This window comes from Vicia villosa, linkage group LG1 (genome assembly GCF_029867415.1).
Source record: "Vicia villosa cultivar HV-30 ecotype Madison, WI linkage group LG1, Vvil1.0, whole genome shotgun sequence".
NCBI lineage: Eukaryota > Viridiplantae > Streptophyta > Magnoliopsida > Fabales > Fabaceae > Vicia > Vicia villosa.
The window spans coordinates 28,754,131-28,774,804 of record NC_081180.1 but is presented as its reverse complement, the minus strand read 5'-3'; the positions used below and the strand labels follow the sequence as shown (position 1 = coordinate 28,774,804).

Below are 20,674 nucleotides of genomic sequence, written 5' to 3'. Positions count from 1 at the left end.
TCAAATTCATATTTAATTCTTCTTATTTTTAAAAATTCTAAAATTTTGTAAGTAAATATTTTACATTCGAAATAATTTATTCAAAAATTTAAAAATTAAATGATAATCAAACAATTTTTAAATTTTTAAAAAATAGCAGGGACTAAAATTACTTACATAAATTTTTTTTAAAAACTAAAATTTATCATTTTTTAATATTGACTAAAAATAAAATTTAAGATATTTTTAAGGACCAAAAACATATTTAATTATTCTTATAAACATTGAACGATTGTTTAATCACACTAATTCATATGAATACCTTACTAAATTACTTTTAATATTTCTTTAAAATAACATAAGGTCCAAAAGAACACAAGTACAACAAAACATAAAAACATAGGCATCTCGTAGAGATGTATTAATGGGAATGGGCAAACTTTAAAGAAATAAATATAAAATTTTAGGCTTTGTTTGGATTGATGGAATCGGATGGAGCGGAGCGGAATGGAATGGAATAAAATGATATTATGTTGTTTGGATAATTTAAAAACGGATGGAGCGGAGCGGAAAGGGGTGGTATGGATTCCATTTCATTCCATCACTTACCATCATATTCCTTCCCCTCCGGCTTGGGCGGAATGAATAATTTGTCTTATTCCGTTCTAAAATTTCCAAACAATGGAATGGAACATTCGTTCCGCTCCGTTCCACTCCGCTCCATCCCACTCCGCTCCATTCCATTTCGCTCCGTTCATTTCGTGATATCCAAAGGAAATCTTAAAAGATTGAAATCCATTCCAAAGGAGGCAAGTTGTACATTGTCCCACATCTAGGGATGGCAATGGGCAGAGTTTGGGCAGACCCGTCCCCATACCCGCAGTTTAAAAAAATCTCCGTACCCGAGCCCAATCCCGGGTGGGTGTCAATATTCATGCTCGTACCTGTACCCTGTGGGTGCCTCAATGCCCATACCCGTATCCGTTTACCCGCATTTATAGTAAAATTAAATCGCTTAATTACAAAATATCATATAATTTAAGTCTTTTTAACAATATTAAAAAAATTAGGTATGTTATTGTTGAGTTAAGAAACAAATAAACACTATTATTAAAATGTGTAATGATTTAATAGCGATATATTTTAAAAAAAAAATTAGAATCATGCATTTTTATATAATAATATAAATGACATTATATAAATATGTAATGTGGGTATGGGGCGGGTTGGGTAGTAAGGTACCCGTGCCCGCACCTATACCCGCATATTTTAATGGGTAATTACCCGTGCCCGTACCCATACCCATTTTTATGGGTATTTATCCTACCCGATATGGGGTTTTTTGTGGGTACCAATGGGGATTGGCCAAATTGCCATCCCTACCCACATCCAACCAAATCGTGCTTGGATTGCACAACCAACAGAAACCATTATCAAAGCCTAAACAGAACACTATAATTGCATATTAAATTATGTATTCACACTTTCCAGCATCAGCATCAGCATCGCATCTTTCTTTTCATTTTAATATTTGATTGGTGTAAATCACATCAAAGAATGTTTCTAAACAACGTTGAACTACCAGTTGGTAGTAACATTTTAGCATAGTCCAAAAGCCACAGTATATTTGATTGGTGTCCTATATACTCAGTAGATATTACCTCTAAAACAGAAAAATAAAATTCAGCTAGCAAATAAACCTCTCATTCATTCATTCATAAAAATAGTTGAAAACGAAACATTATTCTTCCACATGCAACAAACAAACAAACAAAACAACAGTTATTCAAATGGCCACAGGGCCAATGCAAATCAATTGCAAACACAAAGCTGGATAGTTTTAATTGGAGCAACCAGGCCATTCAACATCTCTTGGGGAAAGTGTTTTAAGAACTGGGTTCCTCTCAAAGAAATTAGTTGGTCTCAGTTCAAATGAAGTGCTCAATAGTGGCATTATTGGGAAATCTTCCTGTGCTGGAACATGATGAATTCCTACTACATGCCACATCACAATGTCCTTGTTCACAATCTCTCTATTCCTGAAATTTTAATTAAACAATTTAAATTAGTTAGTATAATAATCAAGTTTAACTAAGATCATTTAATTGCGAATTTTCAAGTAAAGAAAAATCCATACTGTTTGGTCCAAACAGCCAAAGTATCATCGCCACGACTATGATCAACATAAAGTCCACCAGCCCATTTCTCAGTTTTATTATATGGTGTCACCCAAACATTATAGTTCGTAAATGCACCACGTATTTGTGGATAATCATCTTCGGTTAACAATGGATGAGCTGGAATTGCTGGAATCAAACGATAACCGACTTCGTTTCCAACAGCGGTTTTAATGTTTGGATTAACCACAACAAGTTCAGCTGGTGCAAGTCCAATTGTGATTTTTGCATCTGATTCAGTCTTAGCAGTTTCAGTCTCAGTAGTCCAATAACTCTTTCTCTTCGAACTTCCATCTGTTATTCTTACAGTCTTCAAACTTGTTTTCTCAAATGAGTTGTGTGTACCATCAATATCAAAATCAAGATAGTACATATAAAAATGGTCATGGTAAATCCCAATGCTGTTTGCAGAAACCAGTTTACCATGTAAATCTTCCTTAATCTCATCCTTGTGCTTAATATTTGTTCCCTTAATTTCAAGTATACCCGATAGTGCTATCTGTATACATAACATAGAAAATTTAATTAATCAGAATAGCTCTAGTGAAATGACATGCATGGGAAGTGGGGTACGCTAAAAAGATAACATTTACACATGTTTCTCATACTACCCATTACATAATGTTTAAAACGAATTAAATATGTGCTTTCCAAAACATTTTACAAACTTACAGCAGGCTTGATGGAACCACTTGTTTTGAACTCCCAATCCAAAACATTATCATAGTTACCCACGGTGACTACTGTTCTTACGATCAAGTTCACTTCTGTTCTAGATTCTTTTATCTGTAAAATAATAATAGATAATAACATGTTATTAATAGATTAATTAAATAATTAAATTAGTTGATTGTAGCAAAGATTCTTACGGATTCATTGGGAATTCCAGATTCAGTGTGACGCCACATGATATTTCCATATTGTTCAAAAACACATACTGCATTCTTCAACAAGATTGGGGTACCATCAGCTGAGTGAATGTATGTATCAATGAAATGAGCATGTGGTGGACAATCGCGGTTGGGTATTAAAGACACAGTTGACAGACCAAATCCAAACTCTCCAGAATCAAAGAAGGTCTTAAAGTAAAACTCTTCAGTAGGGTCTTGATAAGGTACAAAAAGTTCAGAAACGTAGCCTTTGTATAGAACACGACGAGACTTATGCTTTTCTAGATCGTAAATAGAAGCAAGTGATATAACAATTCCAGCTCGTACATCAAATCCTATGTGAAACTTCCAATTGGCCCAACTGTACAAACACACGTATAGCAATGGTCAATGTTAGAATTTTTTTGTTTATACAGCTTATTGTTAGAATTTAAGCACATGGAGAGTTTATTCCAAAAATTATAATTTCATGATTTTAAACACTACATTGTATACTTCTAGATTTCAATAAACAAATTTAATTTAATTTAATTTAAAGATATTTTTGTCTAGCCTAAAATGACACTAACTATTAAAGATCTACAAATGAAGGTTGGTTAAGTTGGTAAGTAATTTGAAGTGGATTTTGTATAACAATTCAAAGAATACTATTAAAGGTTATTAGATTATTATTATTATTATTATTATTATTATTATTATTATTATTATTATTATTATTATTATTATTATTATTATTATTATTATTATTATTATTATTATTATTATTATTATTATTATTATTATTATTATTATTATTATTATTATTATTATTATTATTAACATAAAATCTTGGATCTACCTAATCTATTAATCCTTTACTTTGACTTATAAAATTTTGTTTTAAAATTAATAACTTTATTATAGAATAAACTGTATTTTTTTGAAGAAAAAACAGGTTTAGTACATTTAGATACTTTTATATTATTATGTTTATTGATAATTTTAAATATTTTTAAATAATTATTTATAAAATTTTAAAAAATATAAAAGACGGTAAAAAAAACCAAACAAATTATTAAGTGTTAATTATTAGAAAATTATTAATAGTTTTTAAAAATACAATTATTAGAAAATTATTAATAATTTTTAAAAATACAATTATTATTGAGCATTATTGTTAGTAGTATTATAGATAAACAACCAAATATGTTTTTAATTTTTTTCAATTTCTTATGTAAAAACTTCTAAATTTATATTAAATAAAAATCACATTAACCAAAATAAAACTGACATATCCTCTTTGTTTTATTTCCTTTCTTCTTTTCATTTCTTAAAGGGGGTCCTTTTTTTTTTCTTCTTCCAAGGGACCGTATCCTAAAGAATAAAATCTTTGTACTTGCCAATTAAGGAAAGGAAACAAAGCAACACACCCAAAAAAGGAAATATAATAAAACAATAATTTTTAGGGGACAACTTCTCTACCCACCTCAAAAAGTTGGGTAGTGTACCTTCCACCAATCACATTGCATCATTTAGTTTTATCTTATTTAATTAATTATTAAATATTATATTTTTTGGTTGTTTACAAGATATTTTACATTGAAGGTAACTTTACCCAACTTTTTGAGTTGGGTAGATAAGAATTCACCTAATTTTTACCTAACACTGTGGCTAGTGATCTGAAAGCCTGGACCTTGTGGTTGATGACTGGTGAGACTGTGCTGTTTTGGTCCAAATGGTGGGCTTTGTTTTGAAACTTGGTATTCAGTGTTCTCTGCGGTTGGCACTGCTTCAATATCTCTGTCATGATACTCAACAATTTTCATAAGATCAAGATCAGCAACTATTGTGATTCCAGTAATAGGTCTCACATAGATATTCACAGTACTTTCTTTCATGAAACAATCTACTCTCACAGTTCTAACATTCTTCTCTTCACCAAACCAACCCATAGTGAAACTAGAACACACTATCTCAGAGAGATTCAATCCTCTCTTGTTAACTGAAGCAATAAAAGGAGGATATTTAAGTGGAAGCTGTATTGCTAGGGATTGTTCGTCAGCGGATAAGATAGGGAAACCATATCCGGTATGAACTTTATCCGAGACAATGCTTCTGATTCTTAAATTAATTAATATCTCATGAGTTTGGCTATTAATGATAGCAACAAGCCAACAACAAAGATTTTACGAGGGATTGACACAAGTGTTGGGTGTGTTTCATATCTTAAGACAAGATCTTTTTCAGGGTCATCGAGGCCAATATAGTGGAAAGCTACACTGTTTTTTGAGGTGGGATATTTGTTTTGGACTATGGTTTGAACAGCAAGAAACTCTTCCTTGGTTAAAGGGTCAAGTGGATGCTGAACATGCAATGGTGTAACTGAGACAACTGCATGAAATGAGAGGAGTGTGAGAAAAGAGAAAAGAGCAAGTTTCATGGTGGTGGAAGCCATAGTGAGCTATAGCTAGCTAGCTTCACTGGCTTGGTATGTGTTTCTTGTGTGAAATGTAAGCTCCCCTAGGTGCCCTTATATAGCATTGAATGAACACATGTTAATATGTTATTAATGAATTTTTCTATACGTAAAAGTCAGTTTTTTCGTATATCAAAAATTGTTTTGTTTCATTCACATGCATGATAAGATATTATATAATGAAAATCATATATGATATGATAATAGTATCCCTTATACAATTTGCTACTATGATGTGTAGTATAATTGGTACTGGTCTTATGAATAAATGTATGTGTTTAATTATATTATATTCATAAAATATTATTTTATAAATAATCTATGATTTATGTAAATATAATTTTATGGGTAGATAACATACTATGGGTAGATTGTAAATATAATTTTATGCGCCATAGTGATTGATTGGTTTTAAAAAAGATTTGGCATTAATAATTTTCAGAGACGTATATGATTTTACGTCACATATCATTTAATATAATAAAGCAAAAGGAGTATTTTGGCAAGTTTGCCAAGTGTCACTCACTCATGCATTCTCACAATTTCTCCCAATTCTATTTATAGTAACTTATATTACCTTTTTATATTTTTACATTTTATTTTTTTTTAATTTTATTTACTTATATTTATATTTATTTGTATCATTATTCATTTTTGGGAATATGAAACATCCCTCTTTCCTCTTCATACGCAAAATATTCTACTATTCATTATTGGTCTACTTATAGGTTGGTAAACCCAACAATTTAAATTTTGTATACAATCCATGGACCCTTCAATTTTGGCACAGATGCAAATGTTTGCATTCAATTTTGCCTTCATGTTCTACGAAAACCTTTCTGAATTCCAGTCTATAAATATATCCAACTACAACTCCACAAACCATGATACGGATCTCCTATTTTTTTCAGCACTTTTTATGGTTGTTGTTCTTTGATTTCATATTTTAAATTCGCTTTGTTTGATTTTCATATCCATAAATTTGTTACGTTTTGTTATTCTGTTGTATTATTTTTTTGTTCTGATTTCGTCTCTCCAATGAATTTCGTTTATATACGTAGTATTGGTTTGCAGATTTATGAATTTCATTTCAATATTCTAATATTTGTTTTTATGCTTGGCTGGCAGATTTTTGATAATTTCAAATGGTGAGACCCTTTGAGTGTGTAAAAGGCATTTGCAACTAAAAATTGTGGAAAGTCGCCATAGAAGTTCACCATAAGTGGGTAACAAATTAGAAGATACAAATAAGAAGATGCATTTTGATATGATTCTTTGTGACAAAGAAGTTGTTTGATAAGCTTGAGTGTAAATATATTTGTGGAATATACTTTTCAGTTTGGGTAGAACATATATGTTTGGTTGAATATATTTGTGTAATATAACTTTCACATTGTTATAAACAATTTGTTTTTTTAATGTCTTTGCGCTATATGTTTTAATATATTTCTGTGTTTTTTCAGAGTACTTATATAGATGTGGTTGTTACTCCATTGTATAGTCAGAGTTAAGATTCATAGTTGGCCAACTATATAAATTTACAGGTATAATTGGTATTCAAACCTTCCACCCACAAGTTTGTACTGAGACAGACAATATGATAAAAACATATCTCTGCCTAATTTAACCTTTAACGGACTCCTTAACACTTTAAACTTCTTTTATACTTTGTTGTTAAGCTGAATTTTATTTGTTAAATCCTAAACTTATTTTCATTTGGAGACAAAATAACGGTGTGCAAAATAATAATCATTTAATATAATAAAGCAAAAGGAGTATTTTGGCAAGTTTGCCAAGTGTCACTCCCTCATGCATTCTCACAATTTCTCCCAATTCTATTTATAGTAACTTATATTACCTTTTTATATTTTTACATTTTATTTTTTTTTAATTTTATTTACTTATATTTATATTTATTTGTATCATTATTCATTTTTGGGAATATGAAACATCCCTCTTTCCTCTTCATACGCAAAATATTCTACTATTCATTATTGGTCTACTTATAGGTTGGTAAACCCAACAATTTAAATTTTGTATACAATCCATGGACCCTTCAATTTTGGCACAGATGCAAATGTTTGCATTCAATTTTGCCTTCATGTTCTACGAAAACCTTTCTGAATTCCAGTCTATAAATATATCCAACTACAACTCCACAAACCATGATACGGATCTCCTATTTTTTTCAGCACTTTTTATGGTTGTTGTTCTTTGATTTCATATTTTAAATTCGCTTTGTTTGATTTTCATATCCATAAATTTGTTACGTTTTGTTATTCTGTTGTATTATTTTTTTGTTCTGATTTCGTCTCTCCAATGAATTTCGTTTATATACGTAGTATTGGTTTGCAGATTTATGAATTTCATTTCAATATTCTAATATTTGTTTTTATGCTTGGCTGGCAGATTTTTGATAATTTCAAATGGTGAGACCCTTTGAGTGTGTAAAAGGCATTTGCAACTAAAAATTGTGGAAAGTCGCCATAGAAGTTCACCATAAGTGGGTAACAAATTAGAAGATACAAATAAGAAGATGCATTTTGATATGATTCTTTGTGACAAAGAAGTTGTTTGATAAGCTTGAGTGTAAATATATTTGTGGAATATACTTTTCAGTTTGGGTAGAACATATATGTTTGGTTGAATATATTTGTGTAATATAACTTTTTATAAACAATTTGTTTTTTTAATGTCTTTGCGCTATATGTTTTAATATATTTCTGTGTTTTTTCAGAGTACTTATATAGATGTGGTTGTTACTCCATTGTATAGTCAGAGTTAAGATTCATAGTTGGCCAACTATATAAATTTACAGGTATAATTGGTATTCAAACCTTCCACCCACAAGTTTGTACTGAGACAGACAATATGATAAAAACATATCTCTGCCTAATTTAACCTTTAACGGACTCCTTAACACTTTAAACTTCTTTTATACTTTGTTGTTAAGCTGAATTTTATTTGTTAAATCCTAAACTTATTTTCATTTGGAGACAAAATAACGGTGTGCAAAATAATAATCATTTAATATAATAAAGCAAAAGGAGTATTTTGGCAAGTTTGCCAAGTGTCACTCCCTCATGCATTCTCACAATTTCTCCCAATTCTATTTATAGTAACTTATATTACCTTTTTATATTTTTACATTTTATTTTTTTTTAATTTTATTTACTTATATTTATATTTATTTGTATCATTATTCATTTTTGGGAATATGAAACATCCCTCTTTCCTCTTCATACGCAAAATATTCTACTATTCATTATTGGTCTACTTATAGGTTGGTAAACCCAACAATTTAAATTTTGTATACAATCCATGGACCCTTCAATTTTGGCACAGATGCAAATGTTTGCATTCAATTTTGCCTTCATGTTCTACGAAAACCTTTCTGAATTCCAGTCTATAAATATATCCAACTACAACTCCACAAACCATGATACGGATCTCCTATTTTTTTCAGCACTTTTTATGGTTGTTGTTCTTTGATTTCATATTTTAAATTCGCTTTGTTTGATTTTCATATCCATAAATTTGTTACGTTTTGTTATTCTGTTGTATTATTTTTTTGTTCTGATTTCGTCTCTCCAATGAATTTCGTTTATATACGTAGTATTGGTTTGCAGATTTATGAATTTCATTTCAATATTCTAATATTTGTTTTTATGCTTGGCTGGCAGATTTTTGATAATTTCAAATGGTGAGACCCTTTGAGTGTGTAAAAGGCATTTGCAACTAAAAATTGTGGAAAGTCGCCATAGAAGTTCACCATAAGTGGGTAACAAATTAGAAGATACAAATAAGAAGATGCATTTTGATATGATTCTTTGTGACAAAGAAGTTGTTTGATAAGCTTGAGTGTAAATATATTTGTGGAATATACTTTTCAGTTTGGGTAGAACATATATGTTTGGTTGAATATATTTGTGTAATATAACTTTCACATTGTTATAAACAATTTGTTTTTTTAATGTCTTTGCGCTATATGTTTTAATATATTTCTGTGTTTTTTCAGAGTACTTATATAGATGTGGTTGTTACTCCATTGTATAGTCAGAGTTAAGATTCATAGTTGGCCAACTATATAAATTTACAGGTATAATTGGTATTCAAACCTTCCACCCACAAGTTTGTACTGAGACAGACAATATGATAAAAACATATCTCTGCCTAATTTAACCTTTAACGGACTCCTTAACACTTTAAACTTCTTTTATACTTTGTTGTTAAGCTGAATTTTATTTGTTAAATCCTAAACTTATTTTCATTTGGAGACAAAATAACGGTGTGCAAAATAATAATCATTTAATATAATAAAGCAAAAGGAGTATTTTGGCAAGTTTGCCAAGTGTCACTCCCTCATGCATTCTCACAATTTCTCCCAATTCTATTTATAGTAACTTATATTACCTTTTTATATTTTTACATTTTATTTTTTTTTAATTTTATTTACTTATATTTATATTTATTTGTATCATTATTCATTTTTGGGAATATGAAACATCCCTCTTTCCTCTTCATACGCAAAATATTCTACTATTCATTATTGGTCTACTTATAGGTTGGTAAACCCAACAATTTAAATTTTGTATACAATCCATGGACCCTTCAATTTTGGCACAGATGCAAATGTTTGCATTCAATTTTGCCTTCATGTTCTACGAAAACCTTTCTGAATTCCAGTCTATAAATATATCCAACTACAACTCCACAAACCATGATACGGATCTCCTATTTTTTTCAGCACTTTTTATGGTTGTTGTTCTTTGATTTCATATTTTAAATTCGCTTTGTTTGATTTTCATATCCATAAATTTGTTACGTTTTGTTATTCTGTTGTATTATTTTTTTGTTCTGATTTCGTCTCTCCAATGAATTTCGTTTATATACGTAGTATTGGTTTGCAGATTTATGAATTTCATTTCAATATTCTAATATTTGTTTTTATGCTTGGCTGGCAGATTTTTGATAATTTCAAATGGTGAGACCCTTTGAGTGTGTAAAAGGCATTTGCAACTAAAAATTGTGGAAAGTCGCCATAGAAGTTCACCATAAGTGGGTAACAAATTAGAAGATACAAATAAGAAGATGCATTTTGATATGATTCTTTGTGACAAAGAAGTTGTTTGATAAGCTTGAGTGTAAATATATTTGTGGAATATACTTTTCAGTTTGGGTAGAACATATATGTTTGGTTGAATATATTTGTGTAATATAACTTTCACATTGTTATAAACAATTTGTTTTTTTAATGTCTTTGCGCTATATGTTTTAATATATTTCTGTGTTTTTTCAGAGTACTTATATAGATGTGGTTGTTACTCCATTGTATAGTCAGAGTTAAGATTCATAGTTGGCCAACTATATAAATTTACAGGTATAATTGGTATTCAAACCTTCCACCCACAAGTTTGTACTGAGACAGACAATATGATAAAAACATATCTCTGCCTAATTTAACCTTTAACGGACTCCTTAACACTTTAAACTTCTTTTATACTTTGTTGTTAAGCTGAATTTTATTTGTTAAATCCTAAACTTATTTTCATTTGGAGACAAAATAACGGTGTGCAAAATAATAATCATTTAATATAATAAAGCAAAAGGAGTATTTTGGCAAGTTTGCCAAGTGTCACTCCCTCATGCATTCTCACAATTTCTCCCAATTCTATTTATAGTAACTTATATTACCTTTTTATATTTTTACATTTTATTTTTTTTTAATTTTATTTACTTATATTTATATTTATTTGTATCATTATTCATTTTTGGGAATATGAAACATCCCTCTTTCCTCTTCATACGCAAAATATTCTACTATTCATTATTGGTCTACTTATAGGTTGGTAAACCCAACAATTTAAATTTTGTATACAATCCATGGACCCTTCAATTTTGGCACAGATGCAAATGTTTGCATTCAATTTTGCCTTCATGTTCTACGAAAACCTTTCTGAATTCCAGTCTATAAATATATCCAACTACAACTCCACAAACCATGATACGGATCTCCTATTTTTTTCAGCACTTTTTATGGTTGTTGTTCTTTGATTTCATATTTTAAATTCGCTTTGTTTGATTTTCATATCCATAAATTTGTTACGTTTTGTTATTCTGTTGTATTATTTTTTTGTTCTGATTTCGTCTCTCCAATGAATTTCGTTTATATACGTAGTATTGGTTTGCAGATTTATGAATTTCATTTCAATATTCTAATATTTGTTTTTATGCTTGGCTGGCAGATTTTTGATAATTTCAAATGGTGAGACCCTTTGAGTGTGTAAAAGGCATTTGCAACTAAAAATTGTGGAAAGTCGCCATAGAAGTTCACCATAAGTGGGTAACAAATTAGAAGATACAAATAAGAAGATGCATTTTGATATGATTCTTTGTGACAAAGAAGTTGTTTGATAAGCTTGAGTGTAAATATATTTGTGGAATATACTTTTCAGTTTGGGTAGAACATATATGTTTGGTTGAATATATTTGTGTAATATAACTTTCACATTGTTATAAACAATTTGTTTTTTTAATGTCTTTGCGCTATATGTTTTAATATATTTCTGTGTTTTTTCAGAGTACTTATATAGATGTGGTTGTTACTCCATTGTATAGTCAGAGTTAAGATTCATAGTTGGCCAACTATATAAATTTACAGGTATAATTGGTATTCAAACCTTCCACCCACAAGTTTGTACTGAGACAGACAATATGATAAAAACATATCTCTGCCTAATTTAACCTTTAACGGACTCCTTAACACTTTAAACTTCTTTTATACTTTGTTGTTAAGCTGAATTTTATTTGTTAAATCCTAAACTTATTTTCATTTGGAGACAAAATAACGGTGTGCAAAATAATAATTATATTGTATTTTATTTTAAGCCTTTTAAAAAGAAAAATATATTTTGTGGTCATATAGTTTACAATATAAGATTCCAACTTTTTTTAACAAAGAAAATATTATTTTTAAATTCCAACATAGTCCTTATTTGGTTTATATTTAATTTAATTAAAATTATGGATAGATGTGCTTTATTAATTTAAGGGGTTTCCAAATTTAAAATTTTAGTATAATAATAAATAAATATTAATTAGTAGCCATTTTATGAGAATTTTAGTAGTTGAAAATTGAATTAATTTCATTTTAATACAATGATGATTGTTTACTAATTAAATTAGTTGATATTTTAAATTAAAAGCTTATGTGTTATATGATATAATTGATTGATATTCTAAATATACTATGAATAAAAAAAAACTATTCATATCTTAAATAAAATATTCTAAAAAAATTATGAATAAAAAAATTGATTCAATCAATTAAGTATGATTTCTTTTATAATTCTTTAAACAAAAATATCATATATCTGATAGAAAATGATATATGATATTATGATATGATACAAGAAAAAATAAAATTGACATGAAAAAATGTTAGCATTTTTTATGATTAAATTTTAGCATTAAATCTAAATTTACATTCAAATTTTTATATTCAAATATCATAAGAGTATTTTTTATTTGATTTATTTTTTCAATTAAAATAGACAAACACTGAGCCGAGACTACTTAATTTGTATATCTAATTTTATTGAACTAACACAATTTCCCTTTAAAAATTAATAAAATAATTCTACACTATACAATTAATTCATATTTAGATCACAAGCACAAATTAACATATTTTTATTTCTTATTTTTAATAGTATATTCTTTATCTATACTTTTTTAATCATTACTTTAACATAATTATTTACTATTTACACTAACGTTGCGCGACCCGCCGACCTCAAATTTATTTGATGTTTCTTTATTTTTTTGATTTCCTTCTTCTGCAAGCTTTCTCAGTATCAATACATATTTATTAAACTGATCTTTTATGTAATTTAAAGATTTATACTATAGTTGTAATTATTATTTAATTGATAATACTCATATTTAATTTTATGGGAGACATTTAAAATATTAATTAATTAATTCAATTATATAAATGAGAATAATTATATAAATGAGAATAAGTTACAAATATTTTTATAAACATAAAAAGTTTACTGTTGATACAATTATTTTTATAAATGGGAATAATTTGCAAATATTTGTATAAGTGGGAAAAATCAATTGTTGATACAATTATTTAACGAGTTAAATTGTTTTAAAACTTACACGAGTTTTTAATAAATTAGAAATGCCAAAATTATTTTATAATTTACAAAAAAAATTAGTTAAGTAAACTTTTTTTATGTATATTATTAATAACAATGACATTTTATTTATACAATAGTAATCTAACTATAAGTAAAATTTGTAAATTATAAGTGTTTTTAAAATCAATTTTTTTACTTGGAAAATATTTAACCCGTGCCTCGCACGGGTCTAAATACTAGTATCTACCAATTTATGGAACAACAAAATAATATGGTTGATATTGTTGCAGGCGTGAGAGTATATACATGGGCGGATCTATGCAGAGCAATGGTGTGGCTATAGTATAGCCACACAAGAATATTTGTTTTTATATACCACCACTTGATAATAAAATTACTTGATAATAAAATTACTCAATGCACTATGAATGTATATACTAACTATTAGGAAGATCCTAAAGTCCCACATTGGCTAGAGATAGAGCTTTCAAAGAATATATATAGAGGGACACTCCTCACCTTACCAACCGGTTTTGTAAGGATGAGTTAGGTCAAACTCTAACATGGTATCATTCGCTTTCTGATCCAAATCGCTTCCGTTTCACCTGCGTCCTATCGTCGTCTCTGCAGCATCACCAATGGAGTCCTCAGATATCCAGACCTCACCACTCAAAGAACCTTCTCCGACGCAAGTTCTTTCGTCAACGATCACTTCGTCCAAATCCAATTCCTTTGGTCCCAAACTCTCAATCAAGTTGCAAGAAAACAACTATCTCCTATGGAACCAACAGGTTGAAGGCGTTATTCTGACTCAGAAGATGCACAGAATCGTCGTGAATCCGCAAATTCCTCAGAAATTTCAGTCCGATCAAGATCGTATCACAGGTACGATTTCTGAAGAGTATGAATCTTGGCTTGTTCAAGATCAAGCTGTTTTCATCTGGTTGCTCTCTACTATCTCTGAATCGGTTCTGCCTAGAGTCTTAGCTTGCAAACACGCGTTTGAGGTGTGGGACAAGATTCATCAGTTCTTCAATGCACAAATGAAAGCTAGGGTTCGTCAATTGCGAGTGGAACTCAAGTCTACCAAGAAAGGGAACAAATCAATCACTGAGTATGTCCTGAGGATCAAAGCCATAGCGAATTCCTTGCTGGCTGTAGGTGATGTAATCACTGATCAAGACCAAATTGATTCAATCTTGAATGGACTCCCTGAGGAGTATAGTCCGTTCGTTATGCAAATGTATGGGTGTCCAATTGCACCAACACTGTGCGAAGTAGAAGCTCTACTCTATGTTCAAGAGGCACAGCTAGAAAAGTTTCGCCAAGAATTGGCTACATCAACTGTTGCTGTCAATGTTGCTCATTCAGGACATGAAGCTGGTAACTCCAGAGGAGCTTACTCAAGCAACCGTGGGCGTGGAAATCGTTTTCCCCGTGGAAAAGGGCGTGGCAGAGTCACTAACTCCACCGGCAACAGACCTACCTGTCAGTTATGTGGGAAGTATGGGCACTCAGTTATGTCTTGTTGGCACCGCTTTGATGAGAATTTTGCACCACCTTCTGCAACAAATGCCCAGTCAGGCCAAGCAACAACATCTGGTCAAGAAGCCACCAAAGGTGCATCTCAGAGTTCTCAGTCTGTAGCTATGATGGCCACTACAAACCAACAGTCTCCCTTCACTCAGGAGTACTCCTTGCCATCAGACTTGGAGTCCCAAGCCTGGTTCGCCGACTCAGGTGCTTCACATCACTTGACTCCTCATATCTCTTACTTACATAATAAGAAATCGTACCTAGGATCAAATAAAGTCTATGTAGGTAATGGTCAGTCCTTAGATATACAAGCAGTAGGGTCCTCCCAATTTTACTCTAACACCTTCCCAAATCATAATTTAGTTCTCACTAATATCCTTCATGTACCTCTTATTACTAGAAATCTTCTTTCTGTTTCAAAGTTCTCTAGTGACAACAATGTTAGTTTTGAATTCCTGCCTAATAAATGCTATATAAAATCTCAGGCTTCTAAACAGGTCCTTGTTGAAGGCTCACTTGATGCGAGTGGTCTCTATTGTTTTCCCAAGCTCCTGCCTCAATTGAAGCAATCCAGGTCCAATAATCTTGATACAGCATTGAGTATTTCTCTTGGTGCTCACAGCTATGTTGCCTCCAATTTAAATTCCTCTAGTAATAAAAGTAGTAATACTAGTATTCTTTGGCACAATCGCCTAGGGCATGCTAATTTTCATTCTGTTGCTCAAATTCTCAAACAATGTAACATTTCTGCTATTAATAAACATAGTTCTTTCTGTTGCACTGCTTGTAGTCTTGGTAAAGCACATAGAATTCATGCTCCTTTAACTACCACTATCTATTCTAGTCCGTTTGATATCATTTATACTGACTTGTGGGGACCTTCTCCCTTGCCCTCTAGCTCGGGCTATAGGTACTATATAGCCTTTGTTGATGGTTGTACCAAGTATACTTGGCTGTACTTACTTAAACAAAAATCTGATGCACTTAAGGCATTCAAGTTGTTCCATTTGTTTGTTCAAACACAATTCCAGGTTACAATTAAGTCTGTTCAATCAGACTTTGGTGGTGAGTTTCGTCCCTTCACAAAATTTCTGACTGAACTAGGCATTACACACAGACTGACATGCCCTCACACTTCACATCAAAATGGAACAGTTGAGAGAAGGCACAGACATATAGTTGAGATGGGTCTAACCCTCTTAGCTCATTCTAAAATTCCCATGACCTATTGGGACCACAGCTTTTCCACTGCCACTTATTTGATCAACAGGCTTCCCACTGTCTCACTGCCTAACAAGTCTTCTCCCTTCCATGCTCTGTATGACAAGCAGCCAGATTATAGTACTCTAAGGGTATTTGGTTGCTCTTGCTACCCTCTCCTCAGACCCTATAACAAGCACAAACTGGAACTTAGAAGTCAAGAATGTGTCTACTTAGGGGTTTCCACCCAGCACAAAGGGTTCAAGTGTCTCAGTACAGAGGGCAAGATATATGTGTCCAAAGATGTCACATTTGATGAGTTCACATTTCCTTTTTCCAGGTTGTTTCCCACTGTGCAGTCAAATACAAGTTCCATGCAGGACCAATGTACTTTACCTTGTCCTGCTGTGACTGTACCAAGTTCCTTGGTCAATGCTCAGCCTGCCTCTCCACTGTCCCAAGCAGAGTCCCAGTTCCCTACACATGTGTCCAACACTGTGCCTATTGCCCAAAATGATCACTTCAGTCCTCTTGTGTCAAATCACAGTGTGCAGTCTGTCAATGCTAGTCCTACACTAAATCACCAGCACCCTTCTTTATCCCCTGAACAATTCACTTCTATGCCTCACAATGAGGGTGTCTCTAGACCTACTAACTCATCTGCTTATCCTGAGGATAATTCAGTAAATCTCATCACAAATGAACTGCCTCTTTACCCTGAGGGTAATGCCGGTAACCTGCCCACTGTTCCAGCTCACAACCCTGAGGGTACTACACATAGTGAGCTGCCATCTACTCCCCCCAGAGTCTCTATTACTTCAGACTCAATTCACCTATCTCCTTCCTCGAATGAACTAACTATCTCCTCTCCTATTATTGTCTCTAGTTCTTCAAATTCTCCCTCTATTAATGCCTCTGGCTCCCCTCCTACTTTGCTAGTCAATGATCACCCAATGTTAACTAGAGCCAAAACAGGCCATTCAAAACCCAAAGCCTTTTTAGCAAACACTACTTGTGAACCTACAAGTGCTAAACAGGCCCTGAGCAAACCAGAGTGGGCACAAGCTATGCAGACTGAGTTCAATGCTCTATTAGCAAACAAAACATGGACTTTAACCACTCTGCCCCCTGATAGAAAAGCTGTAGGGTGCAGGTGGGTTTTCAAACTCAAACATAATGCTGATGGTTCCATCAATAAGTATAAAGCCAGGCTTGTGGCCAAAGGCTATCATCAAGAGGAGGGCTTTGATTTTACAGAAACTTTTTCACCTGTGGTTAAGCCAACAACCATCAGAGTTATTTTAACCCTTGCTCTTACTCATCAATGGGATATTCAGCAGGTTGATGTCAACAATGCTTTTCTAAATGGCATTCTTCAGGAAGAAGTTTATATGACCCAGCCACCTGGCTTTGTATCTAGTGACAAGTCTCTTGTGTGCAAGCTTCACAAAGCTCTCTATGGACTTAAACAGGCCCCTAGGGCTTGGTATGAGAAGCTCACTCAAGCTCTCCTGCAGTTTGGTTTCACTGCCTCCAAATGTGACACTTCTCTGTTTGTTTACTCCAAATAAGGTACTTCTCTATATGCCTTAGTTTATGTGGACGACATTTTGATCACTGGATCCAGTTCTGTTCTCATTCATGATCTTATCAACAAATTACATCTTAAATTTGCTCTAAAGAAACTAGGCAGACCCAGTTACTTTCTGGGAATTGAAGTGCATTCTCAGTCTAATGGGTCTCTACTTCTCACCCAAACTAAATATGTCAGAGACCTCCTTTCCAGAGCTAAAATGAGTGGGGCAAATGGGGTTCCTACTCCTATGTTAAGCACCTGCAAGCTGAGTAAACATGGCACCGATCTGTTTATTAGGAAGATCCTAAAGTCCCACATTGGCTAGAGATAGAGCTTTCAAAGAATATATATAGAGGGACACTCCTCACCTTACCAACCGGTTTTGTAAGGATGAGTTAGGTCAAACTCTAATACTAACTAGTGTGCATACCCGTGGTTAAAATTATTTATACTAAAAAAAGTTGTTTTATAATTATTTATGATTTACAAATGAAACCATGCTAACATTATAAGTTATTTTTGTGAAATATGTACTTCGATTAAAATATGTACCCGAATTAAATTTATTTCTCCAAGCTCTCTATTTCTCTTCATAAAGTTTGATAGATAGATGGGACATTTCATTGAGGGCAATTTATTTGTCCAATTGAGATATACTTTTTATTTATGTTTCAGAAACAGATAAACTCACGGTAGAGTTGGAATATTTTTATTGGAAAAATGACATAGTTTAAGAAGATAATGATCACGTTCAATTTTTCAAGATGCTTTCAATATCTAAGTGGCTATTATTAGAAGCTCAGACGGTTAATAATTAATTCAACAAACCATTAACAATTTTATCTTTCATAATAGACATGTAAAATGTTTATCAATGGTTCGAGTACACCATTTCTAAATATCATTAGACATTTTCATCTTTTATAATTATTGACTCAACAAACAATTAATTACCAAACTGATTTTCCATATTATTATTCTCTAAATCAAAATATATATCAAACAAATATGTTATATTCATTTCCCCTACTTGATTTAATTATTTAAGTATCAAAGATTATAAAGAATTAATGGCAATAAAGCATGTTGAATTTAGTGTAATTGTTCCAATTATGTAAAGCCATTTCTTCCTTTAAAAAACTTACAACTATTATAGTATAAATTCCATTTAAATACTACATCATGAGTTAGACTAAATCATAAATTATTTTATGCATAATAAACTTTTAGCATATTACAATAGAAAGAAACTAAACCATGAACTATTCTCTACATAATAAATTTTCAATAACTTATATGATTCTCAACTAAATGAAGTTTAATTAATCGTTAAAAGAACAAAGCAAGTAAAATTATATGATTCTCAACTAAATGAGGTTTAATTAAGCATAAGAAATACAACTAATTGAGGATAGAATAATTATAAAGTTAAGCAAAAATAGAAAAATTACCAAAAAAATCAAGAAGAGAAATAGTTACAGCAGTCCATTCCTTTTTCCAAATCACTTTTGAAATTGATTTTTGTCCAAGTCCAAATTAATCTGGATGCAACTGGAAATAGACATGTGACAATTTAAGATAGATATAAAAATAATAAAGTACCAAATTAACATAAATAGGAACAAAAGACTTGACTCTTTGTTTTCTTATTTCTAACTCTCTCACACTTGCAGTACCAAGAAAGAAAATATTATGGAACAAAAACCATACAGCCATGGTGAATCAAATGTGTACTAACAACATTAATTTATACAACAAACGCAACGTGATTTTTACTTCTCAAAAACAAAGATGAAAACAAAAGGGAAATATGAACCAGAGGAGAACGACGCCGCGATGGGATGCAGCGAGGTTACGCGGTGGCTCTTACGCAGAGGCTGGAAGGCGAAGGAATCGTCAGCCCGCAGTTGGAATAGGAAGACGCGGCTGGTTCCGGTGTGGATCGACTGTTCTAGTGGTGATGCATGCGACGATGTGGTATTGTTGGTCGCGTCGGATGCGGTGATTGTGCGTGATGCAAAGGCGGTGTGCGACTCAGATTAGTGGCGGGTATTGAAGCAGATCAGATTTTGTTATGTGTGGTGGATGCTTTTTCATTATTGATTTTGATGTTACATGCATGTTGTAGTGCTGTGGTGGTGGAGCTCCGCCAGATCTTCAAAGTTTCCTTTGTCCCCTTATTTCCTATTTATATAGATAAAAGCCACAAAATTTGAAATAAGTTATTTAGAAAATAGGAGTGATAACATTGATGATGAGGGACTTGGAGAAGAGAAATTAGATTGGGAGGAGGGAAAAAACATTGATGATAAAATGATGATTAAAGTCTGGGAGAAGAAAAGTTAGAAATCAAGAGTTTGCATTGAAGGGCTATTCGTTATAAATCTCAATTAACCAAAAAAAATTGAACGGTGTTTTATTTCATATTCTCAAGTTAATTATTAATTATGTTTAATAATTAAAAAATTAGAATAGTTAAAAATTTGACAATAGAGTATTTATCAAGAGAGTTGAACGGTTTTTTATTTTCTATTCCCAAGTAATTGTTCAAATTAAATATAATAAAAAAATAATTAAAGATAATTATAATAATAATACTATTAATAATAGTTTTTAAAAGAGTAAACACTCTAATTGATTCCAAATATCATGATTTCTTTTTAATTAATAAAAAAAAAGTGAACAGTTTTTAAGGTGCTTCTCCCAAGATA

General features: G+C 31.5%; 1 pseudogene; it reads right to left on the bottom strand.

The window, feature by feature from the left end:
- Positions 1–1,731: 1,731 nt before the first annotated feature.
- Positions 1,732–5,514, bottom strand: LOC131603587 (primary amine oxidase-like; annotated as a pseudogene).
- Positions 5,515–20,674: the final 15,160 nt, after the last annotated feature.